The 18,331-nt window shown below is 37.8% G+C and overlaps 1 pseudogene; it reads right to left on the bottom strand.

Moving 5' to 3' along the window:
- Nucleotides 1-17,345: 17,345 nt before the first annotated feature.
- On the bottom strand, nucleotides 17,346-17,813 carry LOC141498612 (riboflavin kinase pseudogene; annotated as a pseudogene).
- Nucleotides 17,814-18,331: the final 518 nt, after the last annotated feature.

Here is an 18,331-nt window from a genome sequence, read left to right as displayed (position 1 = left end):
CTTGCTTTTGATTTTATTAATTTCTCCTTTTATTTTTAGAATTTCTAATTTGGTATTTAATTGGTAGCATTTAATTTTTCTTTCTCTAATTTGGTATTTAATTAGGGATTTTTAATTTGTTCTTTCTCTAATTTTTTCATTGCATATTTTTGTTCAAGGATTTCCTCTTTTTATTTATTTATTTATTCAAGTAAGCATTTAAAGATATAATATAGTGCTTGACAGCCACTTTGAGTGTATCCCTTAGGTTTTGATATGTTGTTTAATTATTGTCATTATCTAGAGTGAAAGAATTAATTCTTTCTATAATTTGTTGTTTGATCCTCTCATTATTTAAAATGAAATTATTTAGTTTCCAATTAGTTTTCTGTCTATATCTCCCTGGTCTAATATTGCATATAATTTTTATTGCATTATGATGTGAGAAAGATGTATTCACTATTCCTGTCTTTCTGCAATTGACTATTAGGTCGTTATGCCCTAGTTCAGGGTGACTTTTTTGTCAGTGTCATGTACTGCAGAGAAAAAGGTACATCCTTTTCTATATCCATTCACTTTTCTCCAAAGGTCAATCATGTCTAGGTTTTCTAACAATCTATATACCTCCCTACATTCCTTCTGGTTTATTATATGGTTAGATTTATCTAAATGTTAGAGTGGGAATTTGAAGTCTCCCACTAGTAGAGTTTTGCTGTCTATGTCTTCCTGTAACTTTTTCAAATTCTAAGAATTTGGATGCTATACCATTGGGTGCAGACATATTTAGTATTGAAATTTCTTTATTGTCTACAGAACCTTTTAGGAGGATATAGTTTCCTCCTTTTTCTCTTTTAATGTTATGTAGTTTTTCTTCTGCTTTGTCTGAGATAAGGATTGAGGCCCTGCTTTTTTCACTTCATCTGAAGCAAAATATATTTTGCCCCAACCTTTTACCTTTACTCTATATGTATCTCTGTACTTCAAATGAATTTCATGTAAGCAGCATATTGTAGGATTCTTTTTTTAGGTTTTTTTTTTTTTTTTTTTTTTTTGCAAGGGAAACGGGGTTAAGTGGCTTGGTCAAGGACACACAGCTAAGCCATTGCTAAGTGTCTGAGACCAGAATTGAACTCAGGTACTCCTGACTCCAGGGCCCGTGCTCTATCCACTGTGCCACCTAGCTGCCCCTATTGTAGGATTCTTGGCTTTAATCTGTTCTGTTATTCGCTTACATTTTAAGGGAGAGTTCATCCCATTCACATTTGAAGTTATAATTATTAACTCTTTTTTGCCCTACATGTTATCTTCCCTCTGTTTTTATTTTTAACCTTTTTTCCCTTTATCCATTTTCTCCAGTATTATGTTTTTTTATGACCACCAGCTTCAGTGTGTTTGCCCTCCTATATCTCATCCCTCCCCTTTTTCCCCTTCCCTTTGTCCCTTCTTCTTTCCCTTCCTTCTGTTGATTCCCCTTTTCCTCCCCCCTCCATTTTCCCCCTTTTAGTATTGATAGGTAAGTTGAGTTTCTTAACTGCTTGTATGTTACCTTTTAGCCAAATCTGATGAGAGTAACATTCAGGTGGTTCTCACCTCCTCCCTTCTTCCCCTCTATTGCAGTAGGTCCTTTATACCTCTTACTCTAATGAGATTTAACACAATCAGTCTCCTCCATTCTCCTATCTCTTTACTGCCCCTCTTTTTTAAGGATATGTTGTTTTAAAATCATTCTATCTGAGTCATGGAAAAGTCATGAGTATCTATCACTCCTGGCTAAGTGTATTGGCCCTAATAAAATCACAATTATTGAAAATTATTGAAGTCTTTCTCTCAGGTAGGCTTATAGCCAGTTTCATCTTATTGGATAGTAGTTTCATGAATATGCCATGAGTATCCAGCACTCTCTCTAATAGAGTTAAAATTCTCCAGTATTATTATAGTGTTTCTCCCAGGTAGTGATATAGTCAGTTCCATCTTATTGTATAGCTGGGTTTTTATTACCTTTTCACATGTCTTTTGTACCTCCTGTTTGAAGTCCCAATTTTCTGTTAAGCTCTGGTCTTTTCATCAGGGGTTTTGGAAGTCTCCTATTCCCTCAAATGTCCATCTTTTGCCCTGGAAGAAAAGAATCAGTTTTGCTGGATAATGAATTTTTGGGTGCATTCCAAGCTCCCTTGCTTTTCAGAATACTGCATTCCAGGCCTTTCCATCCCTTAATGTTGTTGCAGCCAGATCCTGTGTAATCCTTACTGTAATTCCTTGGTATCTAAATTCTTTCTTTCTGGCTGCTTTCAGGATTTTCTTTTAACTGATAGTTCTGGAATTTGGCAACATTATTTCTTGGCGTTTTCATTTTGGGATCCTTTCCTGGAGGGGATCGATGTATTCTTTCAAAACCTATTTTGACCTCTGGTTCTAAGATGTTGGGGTAGTCTTCCTTCACTAAATCCTGTAATATTAAGTTCAGGCTTTTTTTATCCTCAATGTTTTCAGGAGGACCAATAATTCTCTTCATGATCTATTCTTGAGGTCAGTGGTTTTGGTGATGGAGTATTTTACATTTTCTTCTATCTTTTAATTTTTTGGCTTTGTCTAACTGACTCTTATTGTCTCATAAAGTCATAAGTTTCTATGTCCTCAGTTCTTTTTTTGAGAGAACTTTTTTCATTTACCGCAACTACTTTTCCCAATTTGTCACTTCTATTTTTGTAAGAGTTTTCCATTTGAACATTTGAAGTTTTAAGAGAATATTTTTTTTGGATTTTTCCAGTTGTGTTTTACAAGTATTTGTTTTCTTGTTGCAAGGTGCTAATTTTCTCTCCCACATTTTCCAATTGATTTTTAAACTGCTTCCTGATTTCTTCAAGGAAGTCTTTCTCTGCTGGAGATCAAATCATATTTTTCTCAGAGGCTCTAGGTCTCTCTGAGTTAGGGTCTTTTTCTTCTAGGAATTTTTCTATGGACCCTCCTTTGTGTTGGCCTTTCTTAATTTTCCTAGGATCTTGTGTTGGGGGAGGGGCTGGTTCACAGAACATTGGTATTGAGATCCCTAGAGGCTTTACTCACTGGATTTAGTAACTCCAAGTGGACTAGCAAGTAGGTGTTGCTGGTTGCTTTCTCTGGACTGCTGGTTGCTTTCTCTGGACTGTTACCCTCCAGCTCTGCTGGTAATACCCTAGACTGTCAGCCAATGCTTCTGCTCCCCAGTTGACTCACGTCTCTGTGACTGATCAGGCTAGTCCTGCTCTCAGGCTCTCTCTTCATAGCTGATCAGGGTAGTCCTGTTCTCAGGCTCTCATCCCATAATGTGCTCCCAGCAGGAGAATTTGGCAATTCTTTAAACTGGGATAGTATAAAAAAGTCTAAAATGATTGTTTAGCACCATTACATTCAGTATAGATGAAACTGTAAAAGGTTCCTATTTAACAAATATAATTTGTATGAGGGTAAGAAACAGTTTAGCAATAGATTACAGAACAGATATAGTGATGATAAATCGATTGACAAAAGAACAGATTGTGATGCAATTTCATTTCACCATCATGATTTAATTGCAGCTATATGTTGGCTACAGATAGAAGAGATTCTCAAAATTCAGTGAAAATATTCTAAGACAATTAACTGGGGATAAGAATTTTATGAGAAAGAGTATTATGTTATTATTGTTACTTATAGATTGTGTGTTACAATTATGGGTGGCAATAAAACTGATAGTAATCTTACACAAAGACACACACACAAACACACATATATATTCATACACACTTACCTACCCATGTATACATAATCAATGTGTTGTTTTTAGAGAACCAACTGCTATGTGTTTACTAGCACAGTACTCATCTGTAACTTTACCAGGGTTGTGTAGTAACATAAATAAATAGATAATTGCCATGAACAATGTCAAACTAATAAGTTAGGCTATTGCTGTAGTCCTTGTAATTGAGTCATAACTGAAATATTGTTTCTGTACTTCCAACTGGCCAATAGGTGACTCAGTGGATAGTGGGAACACTGAGCCTATAATTCAAACCTGACTTCAGATATTATATGAGATAAACATTAAACATATGAGTCAGCCAGAAAACTACTCATTGCTAGTCTTTTGATTCTGGGCAATAGAAGTCAACAAAAGAATGAGTTATATTTTTAAATGATAATTAATTTATGTTATAACTTTATTAAGCCCCTATTATGTGCCAGATCCTATGTAAGTACTAGCTCAGGAGTTAGGAAGTCCTGAATTCAAATTTGACCTCAGACATTTACTAGCTCACTGACCACAAGCAAGTCATTTCACCCTATTAGGCTCCGTTTCCTCACCTATGAAATGAGCTGAAAATGGAAATGGTGAACTATTCTGGTATCTTTGCCAAGAAAACCTCTTATGGCGTCACAAACAGTGAACAATAGCACATTATGTGCCAGGCATTGTGATAGGTGCTAGTATACAAAAAGTGGTAAAAAACCATCCCTGTCCTCAAGGAGTTCACAATCTAATGGGAGGAACAAATAAACAAATATGGAGAAACAAAGTATATACAGGAAAAATAAGGGAAAGTATTATAATTAAATGGCAGCTACAGAGCACAGTAAAAAGACTACCAGACATAAAGTCAAGAAAACTCCTCTTTCTGAGTTCAAATTTGATCTTAATGTTTGTGCATTCTTAAAGAAGAGCATGACATCAGGGAGCTGATGCCATCACAAGCACATGAATTGGATTTTAGTGGGGGGGGGGGGGGGCTGTACTAAGTCACCAACCTCACTTTCTCCTCTGCAGCCATCAGGATCCATTGGCCAGATATGAATCAGGTTGACTGGAGATGGCCCTGGACTGGAGGCAATCAGGGTTAAATGACTTGCCCAAGGTCACACTGCTAATTACTATCAAGTGTCTGAGGCTATATTCAAACTCCTGTCCTGACTCCAAGGTCAATGCTCTATTCACCATTTGTCATTGCTTAGCTGTGTGCTCCTGGGCAAGTCACATAAACGTGTTTCCCTCAGTTCTGTAAAATTAACTGGAGAAGGAATAAGAAAACCACTCCATCACCTTTCCCAAGAAAACCCTACATAATATTGTACAATCAGATTCAAGTGAAATGACTGAACAGCAACACAATTATAATTAAGAGTGGTTGAGAAAGGTGAAATACAAGGTAGAATATTTATTGAGAATTAACGGATGCCAGGGAAGCCATAGAGGTAAGGATGATGAGGGAGAGTTTACATGAAAGACAGACAGCCAGAGAAAATGCTCAGAGTTGAGAGATGGAGGGTCTTCTTCCTGGACCAGCAAGGACAGGAACACTGGATCACAGAGTACTCAGCAATGAATAAACTGCAAAAAGACTTGAAAGAAAATGAAATGGCATTGGATTATAAAGGTTTCAATGCCAAAGAGGATTTTGTAATTAATCTGAAAGGTGATAGGCTGACATTGGAATTTATTAAATTAAGGAGGTGATGATGTTCAGACCTGAACATTAGGAAAACCACTTGGTGGCTCAATGGAGGATGGGTTAGAGCAGAGAGAAATTTGAGGCAAGCAGACCCACCAAATGACAAGACAATAGGCCCAGATAGGGGACAGCACCAGAGTGGTGACAGTATGAAGAGGAGAAGGGGGAATATATGAGAGATTATTACAAAGGCAAAATAGGTAGGCCTTCACAACAGTTTGGGTATAGTGGGTGAGAGATAGTGAGGAGTTAACTTCTAGGGTGCAATCCTGAGGGATGAGAAAATGGAATTGCCCTCTACAGTAACAAGGAAGGTAAGAGGGATCGCAGGGTTTCAGGGCAGAGAGAATGAGTTTTTGTAACAGACATATTGAGTTTAAGGTGTTTGTTAGATATCCAGTTCAAGAAGTCTGAAAGACAGTTGGAGATGGAAGATTGGAGTTCAGCAGAGAGGTTAGGGAAGGATAGGTAGATTTGAAAGTCATCACCATAGAGATGCTAATGAAATCCTTGTGGCACATCTACCATTAGAGGTCATGATCAAGATGAGGATCCAGTAAAAAAGATTTAGAATGCACAGGCAGATGGTCAGATAGGTAGAAGGAGAAGTAGGTAAGAGAAAAGGCTCATTAACAGTGTCAAAGTTTACCAGGGAGAGTTTATCAAGTCCATCACTTTCTGTTGGAAGAGCCAGCATTCACAGTGGGAGAGTCAGAATGTAAGGAAAGCCATTGGGCATTTAATGCAACTGTGGGTGAGGAAATTAAGGGATCTCTCCTGATGGGTTTGGGGTTGACAGACCCCAGCCTGGAACCCCTTCTTTGGTTTCAGACCCAGAAGATGTAGCTGCCACTGACATAAGGCCTGAATGATGAGAAAGGATATTGAGAGGGGACAGTGAGGTAGAGTCCTGAGAACTGCTATTAGTGATCAGAAAGCTATAGCTTCTCCCATTACTTCTCCAGGGAGAAGGGTGGAGACTGCTTGCTTAAAAGGTGGAAGGGTGGGGGAGTGAGCTGAGGTGGATGTAGAATTTGAAACAGAGCCCTTGTTAGGGCCTGGAACAATGAATGCCTCCTGAGTGTGTGCCCATGCTGAGGTGCTGTCCACAGTTGAGTGATGTGGAACACGGAGCTGTGGACTTACTTGGACACAGACATCCAGTGAGACAGGTTTGTGAAGAAGAGGCAATGTCCTGGACCAGCTGGTCCTATGGGCTTTCCCAGATGGTGCTAGTTCCATTGGGTAGGGCAGGTTTGAATGCCCAGGGGAGACTTCCTGGTTTGCACCAGGGGACCAACCTGGAAATTGCCCATTCTGGCTTGATCCTGAGCCCAGGTTTCCCTGGTATCTATGCCACAGTGCTCAGGGAGAAAAGGCTTCCCTAGTCTGACCTCATTCTTCTCCCCTTGTCCAGGGCAAGTAAAGGCCTTAGGTCCCCTAGCTCCCATGGCCCATGCCCTGCTTCAAGGGTGGGGCCAAGTTGATTCCCATCTGCCCCATGCTGCCTGTCTGTTAGCACTTTGGCCAACACTGAGGAGGACCAAAGACTACCTTCCTAGGGTCCTCTAGACAACCCCTCATTGAAGGCTAAGGGTTGAGCCCGGGGACTGTGAAGGATAGTGCAGAGGAGGAGCAGAGTTGACCCTAGAATCTTCAGTCAGCAGGGCCTTTTCCTCAATTGTTTTTTCCAGGGTGACTGCACTGGAGGAGTTCTTTAGATATAGGCATGTGGCTCCCTTCTAGGCTTTTATCTCTATTCCAGCGAATCACTACCGTTTTGGTCTTATGCCAGTGTCTTCTGTGAATATGAGTCCACTTTCTTGGCATAAGAACATTTAAGGTGCTAGTACTCTGTACTCTAAGATGTATCACTCACAAACATGGATGTCCTCTTAGAGAAGTATTTCCTGTAGTATTTGTTCTCACAATTCCTTTATACTTTAAAAACTTATGATAGGACACATAATGCTTTTTTTAAATGTGAGCTAGAGCAATGGATATTAGAAAAAGAAACCTGATAAAATTTTATGATATGCATTTATTATTGTAAAATTACAATGATAAAACTATTATATATTTACATCAAATAGATCATCTATATCTCACAGCTATAGATAGATGTTTTCTGAACCAAAGAAGAGATAAGAGATCATTACAAAATTAAAAGATAACTTTGATTATATGAAACTGAAAAGTTTCTATGCAGACAAAATGATGCACCTAGGGTACAAAGAAAAATGGATGACTGGGACAAAAATTCTTGGTATCAAATTTCTTTCATAAGGGTTTTGTATTTTCTTTGTGTGTATAGTGTATATGCATACATATGTTCATACACATGTACATATATACCCATAGAACACATATAGAAAATGAAATATGTATTTATATATATCATATATAATAATCCTCCAATAGGTAAATGGACAAAGAATATGATCACTCATCAAAGAATTTCAAAATGTTGATAACCATACAAACGAATGTTGGAAATCACTAATCAAAAGAATAAAGCAAATAAAAAGGACCTTGAGGAACTCATTCCCTCTAAATGAAAAAAAAAATCTATCCAAGAATGGCAGCAGTTAATGTTGAAGGGGTTGCTCAAGGATAGACACACTAATTTATTGTTGTTGGAGCTGTGTAATGATACCACCACTTTGGAAAGTAATTTGGAATTATGTAAAAGAAGTAACTTAAAATGTGAATGACTTTTGAACCAGAGAAGAGGAGTGTGGAGTTGACTCTAGAATCTTCACTCAGCACGATATTTTCCTCATTTGATGTTCATTAACTGACTAGTCAGTATAGTCATGCAAAGCAAATAGCCAAATTGACCACATCCAAAAATATAAGGCTCATTTTGCAGTCTAAGTTCACTGCATCTCTAGCAAAAGAGGCATCTGACAATAGAATTTGTTTTTATTCTCTGTATTCTTCATGGAATTAAAGTTTTTCAGGTACTTCTTTGGTGTTCCTTCTTTTACACCACTTCTGTGTGACTTGTGGATCTTGTTCCTTCTTCCACATGTAGCATGTGACAGGTAGTCTGTGATCCTTAAAGCTCTTGTGATCTGCAGAGTTTCATGCATTATTTGCATACTGAAGCAGGTATTTGAGATAAATCAGACTTACTGATCACTCGCTGGGAGGCCATCAGTGAATCCTTTGCCTGGCATGATGGAGGGTAGATATAACCTTTCTTTTGACTTTAAGTCTGGTTCTCTCAGCTGCTTTCCAGATTCCCTGTTCTTCAGTCAGCCTCTACTAATAGTCTATCTCCGACAGTCTCTGTTTCTCATTCTGCCTCACTTTCTCTCTCTGCAGGCAGAGAGATATGGTTGTATGCATGCTTCCTGGTGTTTTGCAGCACCTACAGTAGATAGGGCTACGGCATCCTGACTGGTCAAAGTGGAGGAGAAGGGACCCGTCCTCCAGGCAGGATATGGGTCTGATTGGGAGCTGGCGTGAGGGTCAGCAGGATTGGGGGTTTCCCTGGAAATAGATCAGTCACCATGGTAACCAGCAATTGAGACCAGTTGACATTACTTTCATGGACACTGAATTATTCTGAAGGGCAGAACTGCTGCCTGGAAGTCATATTGAAAGGGAACAAAGACAGAAAGATGGGAAGGAAGGAAGGAAGGAAGGAAGGAAGGAAGGAAGGAAGGAAGGAAGGAAGGAAGGAAGGAAGGAAGGAGTGAAGGAAGGAAGGAAGGAAGGGAGAGAGAGAGAGACAGAGAGAGACAGAGAGAGACAGAGAGACAGAAAGAGAAAACGAGACTCACTTTCTAGGTGCAGTCTACTTCCCTGATGCGCCACCCAGACTTCGGAGTCCAGGGAGGGGAAAGGAAAAAGAGGAGGGCACCCTAGAAGTGAGGAGAGGTTGGAATGGAAAAGACGATCCAGGGCTTGGTTTACCACACACTCCAACGCAGAAACTGGAAATCTGGGGGGCAGGAAAGGCGAAGGCGGGTCCAGTCCTCAAGCTGCAGAATGGTACCTTTCACAGAACTAGTCCCTCCATAACTGGGTGCATTGGGGGGTTATGATGCCCCACTAGGAAGCAGAGCCTACTCCCTCCCTTCTTTGCAGGATGGCAGGTGGCCATGAAGAAGAAAAGGGCGAGGCACTGCGATGTCAGGAACACGGGGTGAGGGATGACATCCTTCAGATGCCCAACCGTGTGTCTCACCATGGCCCTCCCTCACTCAACCCAACTTAGCAAGTGGAGGAGACCGGTTAATTTCGATGTGGTCTTGTTAATGTCAGGAGATTCTGGATCCAGAAGCCGAAACTTCGGGTAGGTCCTTGCAAGAGGCCAGGGGCGGCAGTGAGCTAGGCAGTGTTATTGTATGTTTGTGTGTATGTGTGTGTGTGTGTGTGTGTGTGTGTGTGTGTGTGTGTATTTATATATTACAATCCTTCCATCTCCCTTTCAGACTATCATCTCATAAGACAAATAGTGTCTTTTTAGAGGAGGAAAAAAAGACAACTTATCACTACATAGAAAAAGTTGGACAATATGCTACACCTAATGCTGTGAAGCTGCCGCCTCCACAAAGGCGAGTGGGGGGAGGGGACTCTCCTCATTCAAGTCCCATTTGATCTTTATAATTTTGTAACATTCAACTGGGATTATTTTGTATGCCATTATTCTTTCCATTTATTATGTTGTAGTTCCTGAGTATGTTGTCTTATTATCTCTGCTGACTTGACTCTGCATCAGTTCATACTGGTCTTTCTGTGGTTTTCTTTATTCATTGCCATAACATTTCATATATTAAGTAAAAAGAAAGGTATGCTTCAATCTGTATTCCTGCACCATTACTTCTTTCTTTGGAATGAATAGCCTTCTCTATCATAAATTCTTCAGAGTTCTCTTGGGTCACAGCATTACTGAGAAAATTTGGGTCATTCACAGCTGATCATCCAACAATATTGCTGTCTTTATATTGAAGTACAACATTAATATTCATGGAAAAAGCACCCTTGACATTTTCTTGGATTGTCCTTAGAAATACAAATTTATCTAGGCACCTTTAGGTCTGGAAACATACTGATAAGGCAAAGATGGCATAGATGTGTGTGTGGGGGGTTGTCATAGAACCTATCTTGGACTTACAAAATGTTCTTCTTTATCTGATCCTTTTGCTGTGCCTACAGATTCCTGACTCCTCCCAAGACTATCTCCCCTTTCCTCAGATGGAGCCATATCTATAGAACATCACATTCCACATGTCCTAAGCCTGTAAGAGGCCTGGGAGTGTGGGACTCTTTCTATGTTAGTAATTATCTGTCTGATAAAGAAAAATAGCTAACTGCTAGCTCTGCTTCTGTGTCCTGCTTGCTCACAATATTCCCCCAATACTATAAAAAACCTTATTCTCCAGAAATTCTGTGCCTTGTACTTTGAGGTGGTATCCCCACATAGTCATTGGTAATAAAATGTACTCCCCAAAATTCTTAGTTTGGTCTCCATCTCACTTCTTTGGGTTCAGCAATATACAGCACATTTCCCAATGCATCTGCTCATATAAGTTTTTACTGAGAGCATCCTGTTGATGATTTCCCATAACAGAATACCATTTCACCTCAGTCACTTACTCTAACTGATTCTCCAACTGATGAACATCCCCTCAATCTCCAGCTCCCCACGATCAGATAAGAGCTATTATAAATATTCCTATACATGTGATTTCTTCCCTTATTTCATCTTTTCTGAGATTTCTAGATCTAGCTGTGGAACTGCTAGACCAAAGGTTAGGCATGCACAAATCATTTCTTTTTAGAAATATTTCCTTTTTAAGTTAGAGGTAAAAGTTATATTTTAACATTCATATTTTGAAAACTGTGAGTTCCAAATTCCCTCCCACCGTTCCCTGTCCCTTCTTGAAATGGGAAATATTTTGATAATAAATTATACTATTACAGTAACGCAAAATACATTTCCATATTAATCATGTTGTGAAAGAAAAGACAAGACTAAAAAACAAATCAAAACAAAACCCAAGAACTACAAAGTAAGTTTAAAAAACAGTATGCTACAATCTACATTCAGACTCTTTTAGTCCTTTCTCTGGAGGTGTGTAGCATTTTTCACAAAAAAATTCTTCAGAATTGTTTTCCATCATTGAATTGCTTAGAATAGCTAAGTCATTCACAGTTGGTCATCATACAATATTGCGGTTCCTGTGTACACAAGTCTCCGGTTTCTGCTCACTTCATTTTGCATTTCATGTAAGTCTTTCCAGGATTTTCTGAGAGCATCCTTCTTATTTCTTATACCATATTAGTATTCCATCATAATTATATACCACCACTTGTTCACCCTATTGATGGACGTCCCCTCAGTTCCCAATTCAATGACACCAGGGAAGCTAAGTGGTGCAGTGGATAAAACAATAACCCTAGGGTCTGATGGAAATGGGTTCAAATCCAATCTCAGGCACTTGATACTTATTAGCTGTGTGAACTAGGCCAAATGACTTAACCCCATTGCCTCACAAAAATTAAAAAAAAAAAACTCAATTCATTGCCACCACTAAAAGAGCTTCTATAAATATCTTAGTGCATATAAGTCCTTTTCCTATTAAAAAAAAATCTCTTTATAGACCTAATAATGGTATTGTTAGGTCGAAGGGTAAACAAGATTTTGTAATAGCCGTTTAGGCAAATTGCTTTCCAGAATGGGTGTATCACTTCAGAACTCCACCACCATGGATCAGTTGAATAGACTGGGTGCAAAAGCAATAGCAAGAAATGATTATAGTAACCTGCTGTTTGATAAAACCAAAGAGTTCCGCTTCTGGCATAAAAACTCTCTTTGAAAAAAACTGTTGAGAAAACTGGAAGTTAGTAAGGCAGAAACTTGGATTAGACCAACATCTCACACCCTTTATGAAGATAAAATCAAAATAGGAACAAGATTTAGACATAAAAGACAATATTATAAACAAACTAGGTGATGAAAAAATAGTTTATCTGTCACATCTTTGGATATGGAAGCAGTTTGTGACAAAGGAAGAAATGGAGAACATCATTAAAAACAAACCAGATAATTGTGATTACATTAAATTAAAATGTTTTTGCCCAACAAAACCACTGTCCCCAGGATCAAAAGAATCATATTAAATCGGAAAGCAAATTTTATACTAATATTGCTGATAATAGACTCATTTCTAAAATATAGCAAGATCTGAGTCAAATTTATAATAGAACAAGCCCATCCCCAATTGACAAATGGTCAAAGGATATGTAGAGGCAATTTACAGATGAGAAAATCAAAGTGATCCATAGTCACATGAAAAATTGATCTAAATCATTACTGATTAGAGAAATGCAAATTAAATCATCCATAAGATACTACTTCACACCTCTCAGACTGGTCAACATGACCAGAAAGGACAATGATCAGTGTTGGAAGTGACACTAATATGCTGATGGTGCAGGTGTGAACTCAGACAACATTTCTGGAGAGCATTTTGGAATTACACCTAAAGGGCAATAAAAAATATGCATACCCTTTGATCTAGTAATACATCTACTGTATCTGTACTCTGAAGAGATCATGAAAAAAGGTAAAAACATCACTTCTACTTAAATATTCATAGAAATCCCATTTGTGGTGGTAAAAAAATTAGAAATTGAATTAATGTCCATCAATTTGTGAATAGCTGAACAAATTTTACTATATGTATGTTATGGAACACTATTGTTCTATTAGAAACCAGGAGGGATGGGGATTCAGAAAAGCCTGGAAGGATTTCCACAAACTGATCCTGAGCGAGATGACCAGAATGAGAAGACCATTGTACACCCCAACAGCTACATGAGGGGTGATGATCAACCTTAATGGACTTAGTGATTTCTTCAGTGTAAAAATTAGGGACAATTTTAGGGTACCTGTGATGGAGAATACCACATATATATATATATATATATATGTATATATATATATATATATATATATATATATATATACATATATATATATATATATATATCCAAAGAAAGAATTATGTAATTTAATTTTTTTAAATGGTATGTTTTGTAATTTTTCTATCTCATATGTTTTTTTCTTTAAGGATATGATTTCTTTATCAATACATTAATTTTGATCAATATATATCATAGAAACAATATAAAGACTAGCAGACTGCCTTCTGTGTGTGGGTGAGGGATGCAGGACGGAAGCGAGGATGGGGGAAAATTGTAAAATTCAAAAAACAATAAAAAGTAAAGAACGCCACCACCAGTGCTTTAGTCTACCAGTTTTGCTGCATTCCTTCCAATATTTGTCATTTTCTTTTTCTGTCCTATTAGTCAGTCTTATAGGTGTGAAGTGGTACTTCAGAGATATTTAAATTTGCATTTCTGTATTCAGTGATTTAGAGCATTTTTTTTCAGGTGATAATAGATAGTTTACATTTCATCTTTGTAAAACTGCCTATTCATATCCTTTGATCTTTCTCCATTGGGGAATACCTTGTGTTCTTAAAAATTTACTCAGTTTTCTATGTATTTGAGCAGTGAGGCCTTTGAGAAATTACTCATGTATTACTACTGTATATCCTTCCATCTGAGCTCTGGAATTTGGCTATAATATTCCTGGGAGGTTTCATTTAGGGATCTCTTTCAGGAGGTGATTGGTAGATACTTTCTTTTTAAAAAATAAGATTTTTTCCCCAATCACATATTAAAATAATTGTTTAGCATCTCTTTTTAGTGTTGAGTTCCATCTATCCTTAGTTTTCTTCCTCACCTCTTCCCTCCCTGATGGTAAGCAATCTGAAATAGGTTATCTTTGTGGACTCATGTAAAATATTTCCATATTTATTAATTTTGTACAAGGAGACTTGAACAAAAAAGAAAGAAGGAAAGACAGAAAGAAAAAATGAAAAATGGCATGGTTCTGTCTGTATTCAGATAATATCAGTTATTTCTCTGAGGGTGAATAGCATACTCTATCACAAATCCTTTGGAATTGTCTTACATCATTATTTTGCTGATAATATCTAAATCACAGTTCATCACACAATATTGCTCATACTGTATACAGTGTTCTCCTGCTTTTTTTTCATTCACTTTGCAACAACTCATATGTCTTTCCATGTTGTTCTGAAATCATCCTGCTTGTCATTTCTTACAGCAGAATAATATTCTATCACACTCATACACCATAGATTATTCAGCCATTCCCCAATTGATGGGCATCCCTTCAATTTCCAGTTCTTAGGCACAAAGAAAGAATTGCTATAAATATTTTGTTACCAAAAGACCCTTTTATCTTTTTTCTTTCTCTCTTTGAGATGTAGACAGCAGTGGTATAGCTCTTTGAGCATTGTTCCAAGCTACTCTCCAGAGTGGTTGCATAACTTCAGAACTGCTTGGAGGCTATTTTCATTTTTTTTTATCCCCTGGTTCTAGGATATCTAAGCAATTTTCCTTGATAATCGCTTGAAATATGATTTAAGGTTCTTTTTTTAATCACAACTTTCAGGTAGTTCAATAATTCTTAAGTTATCTCTCTTCAAACTATATTCCAGGTGAATTGTTTTTCTTTTCCTTGGTATTTTTTAAGAAAATATTTATTTAGTATTTTAATTTCTCCCAATTACATGGAAAACCAATTTCTCACAATGCTTTTTTTTTCAAAACTCAGGTATTTATCTAGGACGAAGAAAAGTACATAGGACTAAAGTGGAAGATTTAAAGAAAATTGCAAATTTTAAACCTTCCAAAATGATTTTCAAGTTTCATTTAACAGTCAGTAAGTATACAAATAAAGCAGAACTAACACCTACATTACATACATAATTATATTTAAAATAAGTTAAATGGCTTAACAATATATTCTCTAATTTATTCGGCCCTTAAATGTTTTCCCTCTTGGAAAAATTAGCTGAACTTCGTCTGTTTCTATCCAATTGCTTAATTCTTACAATTTACTCATCACTTTCAGGAATTACTTTAAATATGGGTTGTTATAGTATTTAAAGTTTTGTTTTTCTGAAGTGGGATACAATAACTTTTGCATATATATTATTGTTAAGAGTTAATATTAAGGGGCAGCTAGGTGGTACAGTAGATAGAGCCCTGGCCCTCGAGTCAGGAGGACCTGAGTTCAAGTTCAGCCTCAGTCACTTAAGAATTATCTAGCTGTGTGACATTGGGCAAGTCACTTAACCCCACTGCCTTGCAAAAATCAAAAATAATTTTAAAAAAGAGTTAATAGGGGCAGCTAGGTGGCATAGTGGATAAAGCACTGGCCTTGGAGTCTGGAGTACCTGGGTTCAAATCAGGTCTCAGACACTAAATAATTACCTAGCTGTGTGGCGTTGGGCAAGCCACTTAATCCAATTTGCCTTGCAAAAAACCTAAAAAAAAGAGTTAATAGTAGTAGAGGAAAAGGACTATATATTATACATAAAGATCATAAATTGGAAACCATATTATGAATAGAAATAAACTTAAGTATAAGGAGTAAAAGAATGATCATGGAAGGACAGGAAACACTTGGAGATTGGAGAGCTATAGTTCTAAATTATTTTTTATAATTCAAAAACCCTTAAAATTCCAGGCATTAAAAGGAAAATAAAAGGGAAACATAGTGCAAAAACTTCTTTTTAATGATCCCAAATAAAATGAAGTTTCACAAATTCATATCTTTATCAAATTATGTTACACTACACATATATGTTCAGGCTTTTGCAAGGCAAATAGGGTTAAGTGACTTGCCCAAGGCCACAGTTATTTAATTATTGAGTATCTGAGATCGAATTTGAACTCAGCTACTCCTGATTCCAGGGTCAGTGCTTTATCCACTGTGCCACCTAGCTGCCCGTACACTACACATATGAAAGAGAAATTTTACCCTTTCTTCCTTTGAGTATGACTGTGAAAGCTTTGCACACTGGACGTTTTACTTTTCCATGGGATCTAGGTCTAGTAGCAGTAGTTGGTAGTTAGAAGGATTTACCCAAAATAGAATGACTTCTGTTCTCATCTGCAGCTAACTCAGTCAGGCTTTACTTATATACATAGATTTTCATCAGAAAAAAAAAAAACATAAGATGCTATTTTGTTCTCTGCTTTTACTGTTTTTTTTTCAAGAAATTTCTGTATAGTTCAAACTTTTTAAAAACCTTTTCTCTTTCCTTTCCCCTTATTCCTGATCAGGGTCTTGCTTTTGCCTCATGTATCTGTCAATCTACCCTCCCTTTTATAAATCCAGCTCCTTTTTCTTTACCCTTTCCACTTTTATTCCTTTTTGCTTTACTTTGACTTGGTCTTTTTCTTCCTTTTTATCACCCACTTCTTCTCTTTTCTTCCCCCTTCCCCGTCTTCCCTGTAGGATAGGACTTTGAATCAAAACTGTTCAGAGATTTTATCAGTGTTCACAGTCTTTCTTTGTCCCCCTATTAGGCCCTTTCTCCCTCTTCATCTGTTATTTGTACTCTAATGCCTCTACCTTCTTATCCCAGCCTAGTCCTTTTTCTTTTCACATGTACTATTTTATAGCTTTCTTGTACTCCCTTCCTCTATCAAAGGATACTCCTTTCAACTGTCCTGATAGAAGTACAATTCTCAGGAGCCACAATCATTCTCACATCATAATAATTTAGACTCACACCCTCTTTTCAGAACCATCCCTTCAACTGTCCTGCTATCAGTACCACGCTCAAAAACAAATCTTGATTTTAAATGACCATTTTAATACTGCTCCATGATGGCTTTAATGTAACATTAAGTTAAGCATTAAGTGGAAACTACATCACATTGTATTAACATCATACTGAATTATCACAGATATGAGGAAAGTTTTCTTATGCAAGCCAAACCCAAGATCAAGAGTAGTGGACTACAATGGGAATAAACGAACAAGTTAAAATGCCTTGATCAACGGTCACTCATTGTTTTGCTTTCTGGTATATGGAAGAAATTATCTTCTTTGAATTTCAGATGTTCTGGTAAATCCAGTTGTTGCTGAGCTTCTTCCATATCATCTTGAATCGCTGAAATAAGGGCTTCGATTGAACTAAAGTTTTTCTCTGGTCTGAGGAAGCCAGTGATGACTATACTAAGAATTTTCCCATAAAAGTCCTCTTTGAAGGTATGCATAATGTGAGTTTCCACTGATTTCTTAGTACCCTTGTAGTATGGATTCCATCCAATGCTTACAACCATCTTATGTACATCTCCATTTCCAACAGAGGCCCAACCATAGTAAATTCCGCTAGAGAAATCGCTTGGAAGATTATCCACGACTTCCTCAGGAAAGTTAGCTGTCGGGATGCCCAGTTGCTGGGAGCCTCGTCCAAAGCCCCTCACTACCTGACCGCGGCAGAAATAAGGTAAGTGCTTCATCACGGCCCTGGTTCCTGGCTCTGGAGATTGTCCCAGGAGAGAATCAGAAAGAGAAGCCATTGAGCTCGGGGAAATGGATCCCCCTGGGCCAGCTGGGAGTCTGGGAGTGGGGGCGGGGTGGGGGGGGAGAAAGGGAGGGAGATTCTAGGTGGGAGGGGGCGAGACTGAAGGCCAGCCGCCCCACCAGAACGCTGGTGATGAGGAAGGGTGTGGGACAGAACCTTCGCATACCGCTGACCCAACAATAGCCACAGTCATAATGCGTTTTGAAAAATGTTGAGTTCCAAATTCTCTTCCTTTCTTTCCTCCTCCCTCATTGAGAAAGTAAGTTATTTGATATAGTTTAGATGTGTAGAGTCATGCAAAACATATTTCCATATAAGTCATGATGTCAGAGAATACATAGACCAAACCAAGCCAAGAAAAGTAATGTTTTAAAAAGTATGCTTTAATCTGCATTCAGATTCACTAGCGTCTTTCTGTGGGGATGATAGCATTTTTTTCATCACAACTCTATC

The sequence above is a fragment of the Macrotis lagotis genome, chromosome X, assembly GCF_037893015.1.
Source record: "Macrotis lagotis isolate mMagLag1 chromosome X, bilby.v1.9.chrom.fasta, whole genome shotgun sequence".
Taxonomy (NCBI): domain Eukaryota; kingdom Metazoa; phylum Chordata; class Mammalia; order Peramelemorphia; family Peramelidae; genus Macrotis; species Macrotis lagotis.
The sequence above is the reverse complement of the archived record's forward strand: the minus strand, read 5'-3'. Positions and strand labels throughout refer to the sequence as shown.